Source organism: Pseudopipra pipra, chromosome 3, assembly GCF_036250125.1.
Source record: "Pseudopipra pipra isolate bDixPip1 chromosome 3, bDixPip1.hap1, whole genome shotgun sequence".
Classification (NCBI taxonomy): domain Eukaryota; kingdom Metazoa; phylum Chordata; class Aves; order Passeriformes; family Pipridae; genus Pseudopipra; species Pseudopipra pipra.
Window position 1 is genome coordinate 30228803 of NC_087551.1, and position 18498 is coordinate 30247300.

Below are 18498 nucleotides of genomic sequence, written 5' to 3' on the forward strand. Positions count from 1 at the left end.
GACTTCACTGTATTTCAGATCCTGTAAAGTGAAAATATCATGGAAAGAAAAGGTTTCACATTATTTTGTCTCTGTAAATGACTGTTGCAAGCACTACAAGAGAAACAGAAAGGACACTGAAAATCATGAGACACTAGATGTAATTAGCCTTCATGCACAAATCGAATGCACAAGTTCTTAATAGACTAAAACACTGAGGGATTCTAAATTGCACCAAGGAGAAAGACGCTGACATTAAGTTTTCTTCTAATTGTCGGTCACACTGGAAGAACGAAGAATAGAATAAGGAAAGATAGATGAAAAATAGAGCATAAAATCAAGAACATTACTAAATTACCATTTCCAATAAGCCTATTTACTAACTTACAAGAAATGCCTCCAGTTTAGACTATAATTACAACCAAAAGCAAGTTAATATACTTAGACTGAGTAACAGTGTGACTAACACTTGTAGCATGATCTAGATATAAGTTCTATTCTGTTGAAATGGTGATGGGATAAAGAGACAGATGGGGTATAAGATTACAATTTTTATGCCATTAGGATATCTGTTGCTTCTAAACACACTTTGTTTGTCCATAACTGGGGGATAGTGAGGTTCTGTTTGCTGTAACCTTACTCTAAAGTTGAAAAACCACCTCACCACTTTGCAATAGGCAGAAGATTCCTCTTGCCTGTTGAATGTAGGTAACATCATACATGCTTAAGAAAAAAGAAATGATAGCTAAAATTCTGTTCTTCTCCTATTCCCTACATGCAAATCAGAACTAACTTGGATGATCTGTGTAGTTTCTGACTTGCCCTTCTTTGCCTCTCTGTAGGTCTCTGTTCAGTTCAGATTCTCACTGTGTAGGAAGAGCCTCCCTCAGATGAGTTAGTACAGCTGATTTGACCGAAGAGATGGTCTTTTGGACAAACAACTGCAATAAATAAGTCCTTTTAGCTTTCTATCAATATAAAAGGCATCTTCAATGTTTTTTGACTTTCAAAAGAAATTACAGAAGAAATATCTACAGAGGTTCCAGTATGGTCTCTTTTAACTTCAATAAAGGACTGGTCTTCCAGTGTCTGGATGAAACTTTGTCTTAAACCAGGATAATTTGAAGCACATGCTTGACACTAAGCTAGAGAAGATGCAGGTAGTAGATACTATTTGGGAATATATCAGCAGGAAAACATTTAAAGGCTTCTGATCTCTTCTCTGTGGTGACCAGTGACAGGACCCATGGGAATGGCCTGAAGTTATGTCAGGGGAGGTTTAGGTCAGATATTAGAAAAAGGTTCCTCACCCAAAGAGTTAGTGGGCACTGGAACAGGCTCCCCAGGGCAGTGGTCACAGCACCAAGCCTGACAGATTTCAAGAAGCATCTGGATGATACTCTCAGGCACGTGGTGTGACTCTTGGGGATGGTCCTGTGCAGGGCCAAGAGCTGGACTCGATGATCCTTGTGGGTCCCTTCCAACTCAGCATAATCTGTGATTCTGTGATTCTTTACTGAACTACTCAGCAGCGCTCTTAATACACTCTACAATCAAACCCAGTATAAATATCTCACATGTACCACTATATCTTCAAATTGATTGCATCTGCATTGCAGACAAATTGTTGATTTGTTACTCTACACACTAGCTTGACTATAGGGATCATAAGTGATCACTGATGAAGATAAAGAAAAAGAAACAATTTTTTCTGCACAGAGTGTGATTAACATATAAAAGATGGTTTTCAGCTGATACAGAACTATTGGCTTTGTATTCTTTCTATCAGCTGCTCTAGACAGATGACTTCCAGGATTTAGGAGGAAATCTGTTATGAATTATTTGCTTTTATCATTCAGCTAATTTTCTTGTTGTTGGGTTTTTTTAATTATTTTTTATTAAAGCCAAATGACTGTGCTCCAGGACATTCCACAAATGCTGCTGTACTGTCATTTTAGGAAATACCATTAAAGCGACCTTTTCCTTGTTTGCTTCCCATGGTATTTAACTAAGCTGTTTTAAGAGAAACATCATTAGAATTGTCAGTTCCTCCATGTGTGCCTTAAGGTTATTCATAGACACTGTAGTCTTTTGGGGATAACAGAAAAACAGGGCTTTGTTTTCCCTTCATTAACCCCATTTTCCACCAAAGTAGCAATATCAAGTTTAACACAGGTCTATCAACACTGGCCAAATTCAGACTCTCTATTTTTATTTTTTTTCCTCTGTAAGAATTTGATACTAGTGAAAGATACTACATTAGAAACATAAGAGAGTGAAGTCCTCTATCCAACCTCAAATTGTATATAGCACAGGAAGCAATTCTGCCACTCCCCTTTCCCCCTAAAAACCTTTCACCACAATTCCTGATTTTTGTTCTAGCATGACCTATTTTAGGAGGATGTTGGACAGTAAATCCCAATAGCACTTGACCCAAAATAGTATGTGCTAGCTATGATCACAGTTCTTAGCTGCTTTGGCTCAGCCATGAGAAAAAAATAGATTAAGGTATGACAAAGCACAGAACAGTTGAAGTTGGAAAAGACTTCTGGCAATCATCTGCTCCAAACCCAGTGCTCAAATGGGGGCTCAACAAGAGGAGGTTGCCTGGAGCCCCATCCAGTCAGGCTTTGAGTATCTCTACATATGAAGCCTCCACAATCTCCCTGAGCAACTTGTTACAGTTTTTTGATCACTCACACATTGAAAGTTTTTTCTTATGTTTAAATGGAATTTCCTATGTTTCAGCTTGTGCCCATGACCTCTCATCCTGCCACTGGGCACAATAGGAAAGCATCTGGCTCCCTCTTCTTTACTCCCTCCACCATTAAGTATTCATACAAATTGATAAGCAATCCCAGGTCTCTCAGACTCTCCTCATATGCCAGATATACCAGCCCTTTAATCATTTTTGTGGCCCTTTGCTGCACTCCTTCCTATGTGTCCATCACTCTTTTGCACTGTGGAACCCCAGTGGAACTGGGCACAACACTCCAGATATGTCCACAAAAGCTGAGGAAGGATCACCTGTTTTAACTTGTTGGCAATGTTCTTCTTAATACAGTCTAGAGGTCATTGGCCTTCTTTGCCACAAGGGTACATTTGAGACTCAAATTGTTGCCTACCAGAACTCCAGGTCCTTTAGCACAAAACATTTTTCCAGTGGGTTGGTCCCAGCCTTTACTGATGCATGACGTTTTTCCTCCTCAGGAAAAGGACCTAACATTTTTACTTTGTTGAATTTTATGAGATTCCTATTGAGGTGCCTCCAGACAGCAGTATGACCATCTATCTATTAATCTTTCTTTCCAGCTTTATGTTGTCTTCAAAGTTGCTGAGGGTACACTTGGTCTCATCATCCAGGTCATCAAGGAGGTCTCTGATCAGGCCACAGTCTACTCTCCTGAAGTCCATGGTTGTGATCCTGGGTTTTGTATTGCTCCCTCCTCTCAGGATCCTGAACTCTACCATCCCATGGTCACTGCAGCCAAAGCTACCCTTGATTTTCACACCCCCAAACCATTCTTCCTTGTTTGTAAATGCCAGAGCAACTCCTGTCTTCAGCTCAACCATATCTGTGTTAGGAAGCTGTCATCACTCCAGAAACCTCCTGGGTTTCTTGTGCTCTGCTCTATTACTCTTCCAGTAGACATTGAAGAGGTCATGAGCCTCCTCGAGTTGCCTAAAGAAGGTGTCCTCTACTCACACTTCTGATATATAACAGACATCCACCAAAGCATTGATCTGGTTTATTATCCACAAGCTCTCAATTAGCTTACGGTCCATCACCACAATGAGGTGGTGTCAAGCAGATGCTATCATTGGAGAACTATTTCACAGCAACATCAGGCTCCTCCTCTGTTGCAGTTTTTCCTTTCTATGATTTCCAAGGAACACTCAGAAATGCAAAGATATTCTGTTCTGGGAGCCCTCATGCCTATTTAAAGCAATACCACAGCTCAGGGTCAACTTAAAGCAGTTTCCCTGCATACCACACTTCCTTCCCAGTTTGCTGGTGTTGATATTTCTTTTCCAGACTCCAGTCTTGCTGCCTGGGACTTCACCACACTGACACATGGTAGACTTGGACCTCTACCTTCCTAGAAAGAATTTCTACAAAACCTTTTCAACTCATCAATGTACAGAAACCCTTACATGGTCCTGGTTACCTTGGGGCTTTCAGCTCCCTAAAGAGCAATCCTTAGCCATGCAATTCACATGGCATTACATCTTCTCATGCCTGAGTCTAAATCTAAGGTAGCTTACTCTATGACACTTGCAATTGCAACATTTTTTCATTCTGATGAACAAACTGGATTTTAACAGGTGACCAAATCTTTGTTCAGCTACATGTAACAACTATAATCTTACTTATCAAGCAGGCCTGCTTATTTCTATAGCATTACTTTTGGTATGGAGCATTGTCTGATTCTGCATTCACATCTGCATCTATCAGTGCCACAGCATCTCACTGTGCAATGAAGTGATCCTTGTTTCCACCTTCCTCACATACCGTGTAAGACACCCAGGATGTAACATCTGACAAAAAGCAACAGGCATGCTTCTGTGCAATCCTCATTCATTTCAAAGAAAATTCCTGCCCAGCTGACACTAAAGCAGTGAGTGTGTGGAGTTCTAAGCAGCATTGCCTGGCACGTTATCTATATGCACTCCGAAGTGGTTTTCTCAAAAGAGCTGGCAGAGATGGAGCAGGAAAAGAGAGATTTAATGCCAAATTTCTTCACTTGATGCAAATATCAGCCTCCTTGAATAATAATTTGACATTCCTTAGCAAAGACACACTCTGCCTTTGAAATATTTACTATTCCTTTACTTTTTATAACCTTAAGAAAATTTGGGAGGAACGTGAACTGTTTTGGTTTTTGTCTTCCTATGACGGCAGAGATTTATTTATAGACAGGAACTGCAGGACAGTTCTCACGTGGCTGCTGAAAATTAAAACAACATGTAGAGTTTTGTTATGTTTTGCTTTTATGCCTTTACCGCTACAATCTCTCCCTGCGCTCCCTAAACCCTTGTTATTGTAACCGGAGCCACATTTTGCATTGCTACAATTGCAGGGTTATGTAAATTCCAAAGGCTTTAAAGGAAAGGGCCTTCAGATTCTACACAGGGACATAGGGAAGTTGACACAAACAGTTATGCCCAACATCTAGAGAGAGACAAAGGCATTTATAAATTGTCAAGAGACAGGAAGCAAGTCTCAGCCTCAGCATCAACCTGAAGTTTTCTAAACCTTTAGAACTTACTGGTTTCATTTAAATTGATTGTCCTCTCATTTTCAGTGTTGTGATTTGCCAGGGCCAGGCAAATTTCTTTCAGTCATTTCTGAAAATCTTCATATGTCCTCTCTCACTTTCCACCAGTGTGTACTGGTTTACCCAGGAGGGCCAACAATAGAGAGTTCTACACATGTACAAAAATTTTCAGACTTGAGGAACTGTATTTTTACAGTAATGATGAAAATGTGCATGTTGAAATGCATTACTTTACTGACGATGATTTTTATACTAAAAAGAAAGTCACAATAAAAGAGAAAAAACATACTCATGAAAGTCATCAAGGTAATAAAAAGTATGCTCCTGACTCCTTGCAAGCAGTCTTTATGGCACTTAGAGATGGGAAGAAGTGCGATACATGTTGCACATCTGTGCACTTCTGAGTAACAAAACTGTAATGCTGACACTAGGTGTGCATTTCCGTGCGGTCATGGGCAAGCCAATTCATGTTTCTGACTCTGTACTCTCTAAAAGAAGATAATAATGCCTGACTCAGACTGCATAAGCTCATCTTAGTCTCCAGTGTTTATTCAACTCATCTAAATGAGAAAAATGTTTAGTCCACTTCTCCAGCCTTGCTTCTATTTCAGTTCTAAATCACCATTAGGCAAATCATGCTTAAACCTCAGACAAAAAACTATATTACATTATTCCTGAAGTATGTGGAGGTTTTGCTCAGCATGGTGCACCTCAATCACCAGAGTGTGCTAATGAGAGCTCAGGGAAATTACTGGTTTTGTGAAAAGGTGCAGCCAGAACTCCCTAGCCAATTCAGCTGACACTATAAGAAAGAATGAGGCTGTGGTGCCATTCCAGTATGCTTCTTTCTATAACTGTTGAGTTTTCTAGGAAACCTTAAACTTATTGCAGTGGATACATTAAAAAAAAAAAAAAAAAAAAAAGAAAGAAAGAAAAGAAAAAAAAGAAGAAAACAACGAAAAAGAGCAGGGCTTGCTGCATTCTTCACCCATATCTGGTACAGAGCCAATCGTGGTAAGTGGGAAAGAAAATGAAGAAGCACTGGCTCATACTTTGCAACCAGGTAGATCAGTGCCAAGTCAACATAAGAGCAGCATTCCAAGCAATTCCCAAGCTGTGATATTTTAAAAACAATCACTGCAGTGTAAAAAGATGCCTTCATTAGTGTACAATAATTCCTACTCCCTTGGTAGTTACCGTCACTGCACAGGTGGCAATACATATTATCATTATAAAAAGGTAGCTGTTTAAATCTTATTATGAAAGAGAAGACTCATTTCTGAAGGTGCAGTTATACAAGATGCCTCCACAGCTGAGAAGTTTCTGCCAGTTTGTCATGTGTGTTTATTTACTTGGAGGCAGAACCTGCCCTTTGGAGCTCTGATCCTGACTATCCCTGTGACATTGGTCAAGTGACAATGTCTTTGCACCCACAACTCTTTTTGAAGTCAACCGGTGATGTGGATGCTCACCAATTCTGGGGAAAAAAAAAAAAGCCCTATAGGCCAAAGCCAAAATCTGTTTGAGTAGAGGTGTTTTGGTTCACATCATAAATTATATAAACTTTCAACACAAAAACTGAAGCACCAACAGATAAGAAATATTTTTGTAAATGTGGTCTTGTAATTGTAGCAGTATAACACAACTCCCAGACACAGAACTGGGGAGTCCAAGAGACCACCTATATTAACATTTTTTTTTGGAAGAGGACAGCATCTGTGTTGAGTCAGAAACAAGCATCCATAAGACACAGAGAAACTAAAAATCAAAGCCATATTAGACTGTGTCCCTTTAATTATAAGTATCTAAGAATATGCATATTACTGAACAAGATAAAGTACTGACCCAAACTGTTACTTTATTTCATAAGTTATGTTTTCTAATAGTTCAAACTCTTGTATTCTTTTTTCAAAGATTACTAGTTTAGTGCTCAAAACCACTGTGGAACACAGACAAGAAACTCTGATATCTTATAATATAAAATTCCTCAGATTTTGGTCTTAAACCTGAATCAAAATTGACACACACCTCTAAATGATCAGCACTGCTTTGTATAGCCTTTGGTATCTTATCCAAGTATTAAGCAAGATGGAGTTTGCTTAACTTTTGGGACCTGTGAAGTCTGCAGCCTGTAATTAATTATTGGCCAAACCAGCAGCGAAGCTCCTACCTACAACTCATTAGTTTCCTTGAGTTGACAAAGCTCTTCCAATAGATACTGCTTGGCTCAGCACAATTAGCAAAGCAAGCAGGACAAGGGGCTGTTTAGTCATCTCTTACATATTTTACAGCAGAGAATTTCCAATAGCTGACACAGGTCAAGCAAGGCAAAAAAAAAAATCAGAAAATACTAATAAATATAACCACACAGACTTTTGACACATCGGACAAACCAAATAAAGTAGAAGTCTAAAGAAATTCTCCTACTGATTCTAAATGACAGTAAGAAAATAAAAGGCCTGTGTAGCCCAGTGGTTCAATGTGGTCAGGTATAATTAGGCCATATTAGGTCCTTGGGACTATGACTATGACACTCCTCTCCCAGTTAAAGAAAGGAGGACAAAAGAAATGAACGGATGTAAACATATGGATAGAAGGTACTTAGTAAAAAAACTGTGAACCAAACCAAACTGAAAAAACACCTCCCATAAGCAAGAGAAACAGAATTAGAACAGTTCAGTTGGAAGGCACCCACAATAATCAGCTAGTCCAACTGCCTGATTGCTGTAATGCTCTCTAATGACACATCACAGGTGAGCTGCAAAAGGCAGACTTGTGTTGTCCTCTCTCCCTGCTGCAATCAGCTACACCCAAAAATATCTGCAGGGAAAATGACATCTGACACAGCCATGGTAAAAATGACCCAAACTAAGAAGTGGCAACTCTGAGGCTGTGGGAAAGTCTGCAAACAAATCACTGGGTGTGTCAGATACACAGACGCTAATATAATGCAGTGATTACTATGTCTCTGCTCAGTGAATATGTAAAAGTGAGCTTGGTGTTTCAAGAGCCATGCACAATGACCGATGAACAAACTCCAGCCTGAGTGCATTTGCCTGGGAGCAGTGCAACATTTGCTGTGACTCTGAAGCTTCATGGGACACTCAGATATAACTGAAGCCCAGAGATGATAAACAAACCCAGCATGGCATCTTATTCTACATGGAGACTTTTTAGACTGCTTCTAAGTATCACAGAACTGGGAAAACTGCTTCTACAACACCTGTGAGTGAATTTCTCTGTGAGCTTCACTGAGGTTACAGGGCTCATTATTCCCCACCCTGTTAGTGTGACGAGATGCAGTGCGTACGATCCACATTAAATAGCAGAATCCAGCCCTAGAAACAAGCCTCCAAAATTCTGGTGAGAAGCTTTAAAATTCCAAAGGCAACAAATGTAGGAACCTAGAGAGCTCATGAATTTAGGGTCGCAGAAATGGAACAGGAGACCTAGAAAATAAAGCTTATACATCCATGCAGCCTGGGCCACTCCTTTACAAGCAAGCAAATAGATAGATAGATAGATAGATAGATAACACACTGGAAAGCACAAACCCCAAGTTAATGTCAGGGGTCAGCCATCAGAAGCAAGCTCAAGATTAACAATAGAATAATTCCTAATGGAAGTCAGAGAGTTTTTCCCATTTCCCTGGAGGCGTTGCCCCCCAGTCTGGCACCAAACTGCCCAGCTCCCTATAGCTTCTTTGTGAATTGTTTATTCCTGAAGGACCTAAAGAATCCCAAGAGACCATGACCAATGAGGGCTCAAAGAAAAAATGACACTTGCCTATCTCTCCCCTTCACTGTGTAACCACTTAGCATTAAGTACCCAGAATTGAACACAGCCTTCCTAATGTTGTTTCATCATAGCTCAGAGACATGTTTCCTCAGCAGCCTGTTTGGATCAAAGACTTAAGGCAACATCTCTGAAAGAAAAGAAAAGGTAAAACACAGAGAGGACTTTTTTGCCATGTGCTTCCATTTTAATTTGCTGCACTCCCACATGATGCCAGAGCCTGTAGGGTGGTCAGGTGGGTTCTGGGTCATGTGCATTCATGGCAGTATAAGACTACAAGGTCATCATGTCCTGTTCCCTACAATCACAAACAACTGTGTAATAGACATGTAGTCCAGCAGACTGCACAGCACATTTATTCCAATACTGTCCCATATTAACATGAGCCTTTTCAACTGACCAGTGAGAAACAATTAGATAAATTTTCCAGTCTGAAGTAAGCCAGCCATTTTCATTCTTAGTTTAAAGCAGGTGGCAGTGACAAATCAGATATTGCATTTTACAGAAGTATAATATCATCTCCCTGGCCTCTGATTCTAGAAATCATAATTTAGTCCACTCTGTGGATAAAAATAAATAAAGCTACAGATATTTTTTATATATGTCAAAATGAGAAAAAAAATATTGATATGTATGTAATCTGAATTGTATGTTGATATATCTTGCAGAAATTGAGGCCAGTAATTGAAAAACACACACTCAAACTAATGAAGTGGCATTCTTATACTGTTTCTTAATAAAACTACAGTGATACCATATGAAAATGTTAATATATTATGATAGGTCAACTCTAGCTTGTATTTACAGCTAGTATTTTCTTAGATAAGGCTCCCATTTCACAGTAGCTTAGCTACGCTAACAGATGTGTAAATGAGAAAGAGTACAGGCCCCTGGAGATGTCCCAATAGATGTGAACATACTAAACATCACCACTGAAAATAAGCAGGGGATGAGGCAGTGAGTAGTTGCTTGCTAAATTTTGCCTCTGATTAAACATAAAATGTGTCATGAAGGGCATAGCAGGACATTTATAGCTTAACACATCTCCCCCAGCAGGTACATGAAGCTATTCTAGATAAGCCCAGACACAGCTGGAAAACAATTCATGGGTCCCCCAAGGAAAATTTCACCTAGTCAGAAAATGCATCTGTTTTTCTCCCTATAACTTTGTAATGGTGAGTGCCAAAGACTTCATAACATTCACACAGACTGCCTGAATCCTGCTGATGATGAAAGGCTAAGGTCAAGCTTTGTACTTCTGTCATTGGCAACACATTTCAGGACCTCTATAACAGAGCCAGAGAGATTCACTCATTGGGATGCCTGACCCACAGGGCAGTAAAAGTATGAAACAAGCAATGAGGGCAAGTTCATATCTCAGTAGGGCACAGTTGGAAGACAGTTCATACTGGCAGGGCCCTCGCATGGTTATTACTCTATCCCTGCATAACAGTGCAGGAGGATGCTGACAGATCAGAGCACAGGCGAGAACAAAACCAACCGTCTCTCTGTGCACTCAGTTAGAAACAGTTTAATTGGTTCCCGCTGTATACACGGCTGCAAAAGTAGCAAAGGACTGAAGTTCCCTCATGTTTGGTCAATATCTTGCTTTCTTTCATCTGTTGTGCAGATGCTGATGGGGGTCGCCTGCCTGGAAGGGGTCAGGATTCTGCCAAAGGGATTTAAGCAAGGTACTCACAGTCCAGGCATCCCAGCCTAATGGTCAGTGAGTCAGTGAGAAAACCAAGACTGTCTGCGCTAGTGGATGGCTCCATTCCTGATAACGTTTGTAAGGAAGAATGATATCCTGGCAAACCCTCTCCACACATGTGTGCTGTTTTATCTAACAAATAAACCCATTTGGCTTAGTAGGGTAGTTCTCTTACAATCAGTATCAGCAGTACCTCAGTTCCATATTCTCAGTACAGGTAAAAACCTAAATGAAGGGTGGAGAGTAGGAGCAAGAAGAATCGGGACTTGTAACTATAGGCTCTGGGAAGCAAAAACACAGATATGGGGGAGGAAGTAAGAAAGGGGAGAAGTATCCACTCTGTAGTAGGGTGATACACTTGCATTCTGGGAGAAATATGATTTTGGTGAATATATGGCTTGTCTACCAGGCAAGAGGCTAAGTGCAACATAATAATAAAGATGTTGTCATATATTTAAGTTTAATTGCTATGGCTTTGCAACACTAATACTTGAGAGGACATAAAGTTACCTGAAAAAAAATGGGTCTCTAATCTATCTGCAGTGTGAGTACTCACATGATAGTACAGACTCTGATAACTTTGCATCTGAGAAAGCTGTGCCTCGGTTTTCCAAAATGCTAAATCCATTAGTATTGGTAAAGTGCCTGGAATTTTCCAAAGGAAAGCTCTGAACGCAAAGAATAAATTGCTAACTCTATGTACCACACATATGTGACTTATCCTCACATGTTTATATAGTATATGATTGCAGACAATAAAATATTCTCATCATTTAATTCCTACTGGGTGAATAGGAACAGTCCATTGACATTGACCCAGCCCTATCAGAAACAATCCGCCTAATGGTCATAAAATACCCACAGCATTTAGAGTTTGATCTTAAACCAGTGGAAAGTACAGAATTTGCTGCATTGTAGGCCGATGATTTATTGATTACATGTTTTTAGAGGGACTGGACTGTTGTAACATACTTGGGGGAAAAAATAGCTTCATGTTAGAGGGAAATCACATTACACCTCTAGAAGAGTCCAGGAAACTTCTGTGCACAGATCAGCAGAAGCAAAGATGCTTGTACAGTTCCACAGTTGTTTCATTCCTTCTTGAAAAGGTTGTTCACTTCGACCTGACAAGGAAAGGAGCAGAATTGGCAGGCTAATGCAGAAGAACATGGAATTCCCACGTATTTCTGTCACAGCCTTCTGAAGGTTTGAAAGAAAACAGATGGCAGTCAGTACAGGACCAAGAGCGTGCAAAGAGATTAACGATTTTTCAAGACCAGCATGAAACATTTTAAAATAGCCTAATTTTTTTATTTTTAAAGCACAGAGCTTTCCTGGAAAATGGAAGAACCAAAATATTTGTTAGTTATGAAAATATCAGCAATAATCATCCTATTGATGAGTAAGCCTGTTAAAAATGTTTAGATTTAGAGAAATGTTTAAATGCAAAAGAAAATACAAAACATTTCCAAAAAATAACTGGAGGGGGTTAGCAAATGAAATCTTTTCCACAAAAAAATTGTCACTGCTTGTAATCCACTTTTCAACCACTGGACAAGAAGAGATGCTGATCTTTTTTTTAATATCCAAAAGACAGAGACAACACTAAAAATAAAGGTGTAGTTTCTTCACATGTATTCTTGATACTTAACTCCAAAATGTGAATAAGTTTCCAGAGGTTTGTGATGCAACTGGTCAGGTTCTTCAGCCCACATTTTACATATATGACTGTTTCTACCCTGCAGAATAGCTGAAACATTAGAGGATCTTCACAGTGTTTTCTTTCTCAAAGACCACAGGAATATAAAAGTGACTAAAAAGCGTCAGAAGTCCATCTAAACCATTACCCTATCTTCAAGTAATGGTCAGCTGCAGATGGTTAGAGAAAGGATATAAAAATACCATATATAGTCTAATCCTACCCCTCCTCAATCTTTTTAGTTGTTTAGGACTTGGAGATGGGAATACAGCCAGATTATCATGTTTAATAGCTACCAGCAGACCTGTCCTCCAAGATTTTTCATTTCTTCCCACAGCTTTGTCTTAGGAGAAGAGAATATTGACATGTGATATGAAACTCCTGAAATGTATTCTTGCATGACTTCTTCACAATAAATCCAACCTGGATTGTGCTCCTTGGCAGAAATGTTCCTTCTCCTTTGTGTGTGTGTGTTTGTATATTTAGTTTATGAAAATGTCCCAAGAACACATCTTCAGATCAGATCTTAAGAAGTTAAATTGGCCTGACCACATTATTTAAAGATGAACAGGGGACTGCTAAAGTTTCCATCTCTTAAGATTTCAGAGCTCAGTAATTCAATTCTTTAAACAGTTAAAAACATTGCCCCTCCAAGCAGCAAACAAAATGCAAAGCCCCCCACATCAGGCCAGTTCACTGCCTTGAATAATAAAAGCTATATCAGTAAAAATGAGTCCTTGATTATGCCTCCTTTAAAAAAGAAATATACCAAGGAGACAGAATAGAGTTGTCAGGTCTCACAAATCAGCTTTGTCCCCAATTCAAAGAAGAGCTGGGCTGGCACATAGATTGCCTGGATTTAAGTCATCTTGGGACAAAGTGAAGAGAAAAATACTCTTCAGCAAAAGCAAATATGAACTTAAAAGCTCATGAGCAGAAATACCAACTTCAGTGATTATTACTGGGAAGTCAGCAAGCACTTGTTATTCAGGGAAGAAGCCCAGTTCTCTCTTGCTGCCAAAGTTTTTCTCAGTTACTCAAGGTTACCTCTAATTCCATTTTCACGCAGTCTAAACACATCCTTCTGATTTCCTGGTCCCACTCCTTGAATTCCAGTAAGCCTTCTGATCTCCTCCCTTTCTACCTTCTTTCTACCTTAGGTCTTTAATTTGTAACTCCAGAGAAACCTTACAACTTTTATAAGCCTGCCATACTCTCAGAATAACTTTTTTACTAAATCCAAAACCCCCAAGCTTTTCCTGGTCAGATTTGTTACTCCATGTTGTCCCAAGTCTAGAAAACTACTATTAGAAGACATTAGCTGACACCATAGAGATCACCAGAGAGACCAAAATCTCAAGTGTTGAAATACCATGTGGAAACTGAAAATATAAATCTAATAAGGAGCACAAACTTTGGGCAGCAAACAAAGCAGATGCAAAGCCTCAGGGAGGGAAAAGCCTGTTTAAGCATTATCAAGTACACATTTAACACACAGCACTAAGACAGCTTGAGGCTATACTACCAATAGCACTGCTCAGGTTGTGATGTGTTCATGGGCATGTGGCTACGTAGTTCTCAGCAAATCAAAGCTGGGTACATTCTGGACATGTCAAGAAAAACAGAACATGAGTACAGGACTGACATACCAGAGGTCATGGGAGCTTCTGGCAACATGGGACACATTCCTCTGTGACTTCTACTGCTGTAAAACATCAGTAGCTCTACTGACCTTCAGAGAGCTACACTGCTGCAAAAAGTATGTGAGAAGAATCAAATGCACTGTGTAGATTTGCTCAAGTCCCTCGGCCAGCATTTCGAAAACAGCTTATAATTTTGGCTGTCTCAACTTTTGAGTGTCTTGGTGTCTTGAAAGACACTAAAAATAAAGAGCCAAAATTACAGGTTACTTTGCACAATTTGGGCCTCAGTTTCTCTGGACCAAATTCTGGTGTTACTTCGACTTATTTATAATTGCAGAATGAAATAAGTTTCTTGAACAATATAGAGGTACAGAAAACTTTGACTAGTACAGATGAGAGAAGACTTGCACTCTCTGTGTCTCACTCAGGTCACTTACTATCAGTATGAAGATGTTGGGCTAAATCCTCAGCTGGGACATATTTGTGATAGCTACACTGGAGCCTCCATACCTATATTGAGTGGCTGAGAATCCAACCCAATAAATCCCATTTAACTAATTTACATAGCATCATGAAATTTAATACCTACAGAGAGCTTGGAAGATAACAAATCCTCTGCCTGATAATGACTCAGAGTTGTGACAAACAGAAGTAACTTCACTGTTAGGTGGAATTGCAGAAATATGAGAAATTAATCAGACCAACTGCATGCTAATATATATATATTGAAAACTAGCAGTTTTCTGCACATGCCTCAGTTTAAAGGAGTGTGATATTAGGGAGAACCACTGGTAAATGGAAAAGCCACACAAGACACCACTGTCAATAACCAACAAAACAAAAAGCATGGGAAAATACATGTAAACTCTTTCATCCAATGAAAATCAGAGAGGTCAGCTTTCTTTTAATTTAGGAACATGCTGTGCTTGCCCGGGGGCTGCAGGGGCAGGGAAGGGAAAGAGGGTCAGTTCTCCATAGGACTGACCCAGGTTTGAAAATTCACAGCAATTAAAGTGCTGAAAGCCAAACCTCCCACACATCCTTCCCCTAAGTGTCAGGAAATAGTGTCCCCTGATTGCTCAATCTCTAAGTCAGATGGCTGGCCTGGAGGGACTGGATGGGTTTCTGGGATTCCATTGGACCCTGGGGGAATTTTATGTCAACTAAAGCAGATGGAGCAAAACCAAACTATGTGGGAGATGCCTTCAAGATGCTGTTCAGCTCTTGCTGAGCTTCCCTGCCAATGAAGTACAGTCAGTGCACACCATGTCTGGATGGACTTTGCAAGAAAACTTTCTGTGACTGATTTCAAGATGAACAGAATTACACGTATGGAGCACAACTAAAATGAACAGCAGCGATAGCAGCAGACAAGTGATACAGTGTTGTAAAGCCACTAGGATATCCAGGGAATTTGCTTACTCAGCTCTGTGAAACCATGAGACTACACTTCATAACACATAATATAGACTTTTAAAACCTCAGGGTTGCACTGTGACTGTCATAAGCTCCAACACTGAAAAGCTGTCTGCCTTGTCCATATTGTGTTTGTTTCTCTTGCTTCCAGGGTCAGTGTCCACCAGTAGTAGAACCAGCAATTTCCCAACTGGTATAACCTCGTCCAAACTCTGATGAGAGGTCCTGAGAGAAAACCCATGCATTCTCATTAGAACTAAATTTATCTCCTGCCAGATCAATATCTCCTTCCCCATTTCTCCTCCCATCCTTCCACTCAGTGTGCAACTTTCCTGTTGAAACACAACAGCCCACGAGGAATTTCCAGACTTGCAAACCCCTGCAGGTACTGTTGCTTACAAGTGGGATGCTGAGCTGGAGGACAGAGAGAAGACTAATGAAACAGAAGAGAAGCAGTCAGATTAGAATACCCCAAATATGGAATTATCTCCTCCTTAGCTTCTTTTCTCACCCTCTCAGCTTTCAGCAGTTCTCTATATATTCATCCTGTATTGCCCAATGCACTTCAGACAGACTAACTGCTGAACCAGATAAAAAGTGTCTGTGGGTCCCAGACACTTGTCTTGGCTGTGACAGCTCTCAAGTTTTTATTGGGGTATATAGGTTTCTAACAAGTTACTACATCCCTTAAGGATTTTTCTTTAGTTTTACATCTCCAGTCAATATTGTTAAGAAAATAAAGCAGCTTCTTGAAAAGGAGATGCTAGGCTACTGGAAACAAAACCTGACAAGAAATAAATTGTGGAGAGGAAAAGAATTCTAATATGTCACCGTAAAGGAGCTCAGATCCCAATACAATATCTTCCAAATCTGGAGACTTCACTTCCAAATTATATCTCTGCAGGATGTGCATTTGAGACTGCATTACACCATGCAGTCAGTATAGTTGTTTTTCCTCCTGCTCATGCTTGGCATGGCATGGCATGGCATCTTTTAGTGGGGCTTAGACCTTGAACATCTGCCTCCATTACATTAGCCAGCACAGTAGTTACATCACCCTATAGTTACTTTCAGCACAGCTAACTAAACTTGCTCAATTTAATTTTGCAGTGGAGATCCTTGTAAAACTCCCTCCTCCCAGTCCGCGCTTTTCCTCCTTTACTTCCTTCTCCCTGCCCCAACAACCCAACAACCACTCTGCCACCCTCAAAAGGAAAAGTATTCACAGACTTACTCCATTACCAGAACAGCTCAATGCAGGGAACCTTGACTTGCAGCCTTTCCTGTGACAGCTTGTTGGCTGGAGCCAATTGCTAACAGCATGGTGCATTGTACTATGCAATCCACATGGCTCCTGCTCCTCAGCCCAGCTTTGTGTTTATGCTCAAGGGCATCATCTCTCCTTCCAGCAATTGCACAGGCCAACAACGCTCCTGCTGGCAAAGAGCTTTCTACAGATACAAGTGCTTGCTAAGTATGTCAGCTTCACACAGGAGGCATCAAACTGTTCCACACACTTGGGGAAGCAAGCTGTTTCTGTTATGGGTCTCATTACAGAGGATGCCAATGAAGATGACAGCTGTGGAGGCAGCTGTCCCCAGAACTGCTCCCCTCTCTGCTTGAGGAATGAAGAAGGCACATCCAGGTGTGAGGTGGGGGAGGTAAGGTTAATTAAATGAATGCAGCACAGAATTTTAATTGGAAATAAATACAGCTGTATGCCCCACTGAAAACAACACCTACTTAAAGAGTAGGTTTGGGAATCTCTGGACTGTTGAAGTTTAAAAAAAATTACTAAGAATTTTACTTGGGACTTGGACTATGTGTCTGTATCAGCACCTCTGCAAGTTTTACACAGGGAAATTCTCCTTGCAGTAGCTGACTTATTCATGTATTACCTTTTTACAGCTAGGTCTTGGATGTGAGAGATACCTCTCCTCTGTGGAAGAAGTGGTTTCTTTGGAAAGCCCTTAGTATCAAGCGAGTACAGGCTCAAGGTGCTAAATTTGTCAGATTTAGTCAAGTGAATCCCCATACCTGTGTTAGGACGTGTTATTTTCAGTAGCCTGGCACATAGAGTGGGATAGGACTTCATTGTCGGGGCCAGGATATTGCACATCATCTTCAAAAGAAAAGATGAACTGCTTGCTGCACAGTATGGCAGGGTATTAAGAGTTAAAAAAGAAATCCCACATTGTGGAGTTGCCTAAGGAAGTTCGGTTTTGACTAAGGCTTATTTGGGATTTTGCTTTCCTGCTACCAGAACATGAACTAGCTGATTTTCAGTTAATTTCATAGTCTTCCAAAGATATGACCTTCCCCTCCTCTCTCTCCTTAGACCTTTCTCATCCCATCACCTCCATCCACAGATAGAGGAGTGCAAATGCCTGCACTGTCAGCCCCTGCATACCTTTGGGAGATGCAATCAAGCGAAACCTGAATCTGTATGCTGCCAAGCTGGCTTCAGGATATTTCAGAGAAGGGGAAAAAAAAAAAGAAAATAAAAAAAAAGCCATACTTGCAGGGATTTGTTCTTGCAAACAAGCAAAAACTTGAAAAGATTTTCTGCAGCAGCTGCACTTACACTGTAGTACCCGTGTCTCTGCGTGGATCCTCTCTGTTCTGCAGTCCAGTAATCCACACAGAAATGCTTGTGCTGCTCCTCTCTCTGGCACTGCTGCTGTAGTGAGACTGGAACTGCTGAACACTTTCAGACCATCCTTTCTCTCCAAATCCTCTGACGTCAGACAGCCTGTAAGAGATATTTATGGAATGAACAATCTAAAAGTTTCTCTAGGTAGAGTTCAGACTGCAGTTTGGGGGGAATCTGTAATTTTTACACTCTTGGATAGAAAACCCCTCCCAGGGGGGTCAGGGAGGAAACAGTTGGGAACCACAGATGTGGTTGTATAAGTCTCTGGCAAAAGACAATCCCTGTACTTTTCTGTGCATGATATATTATATCCACACCCAGGA

The 18498-nt window shown here is 40.4% G+C and overlaps 1 protein-coding gene across 1 annotated transcript in view; it reads right to left on the reverse strand.

Moving 5' to 3' along the window:
* The window catches only part of DAAM2 (dishevelled associated activator of morphogenesis 2), a 198233-nt gene extending 180008 nt beyond the window's left edge, over positions 1-18225 (reverse strand). The window contains exon 1 of the mRNA XM_064648455.1: positions 18107-18225. The gene's annotated coding sequence lies outside the window, so the exon portion shown is untranslated. The remainder of the gene's footprint in view (positions 1-18106) is intronic.
* Between the last annotated feature and the right edge of the window lie 273 nt (positions 18226-18498).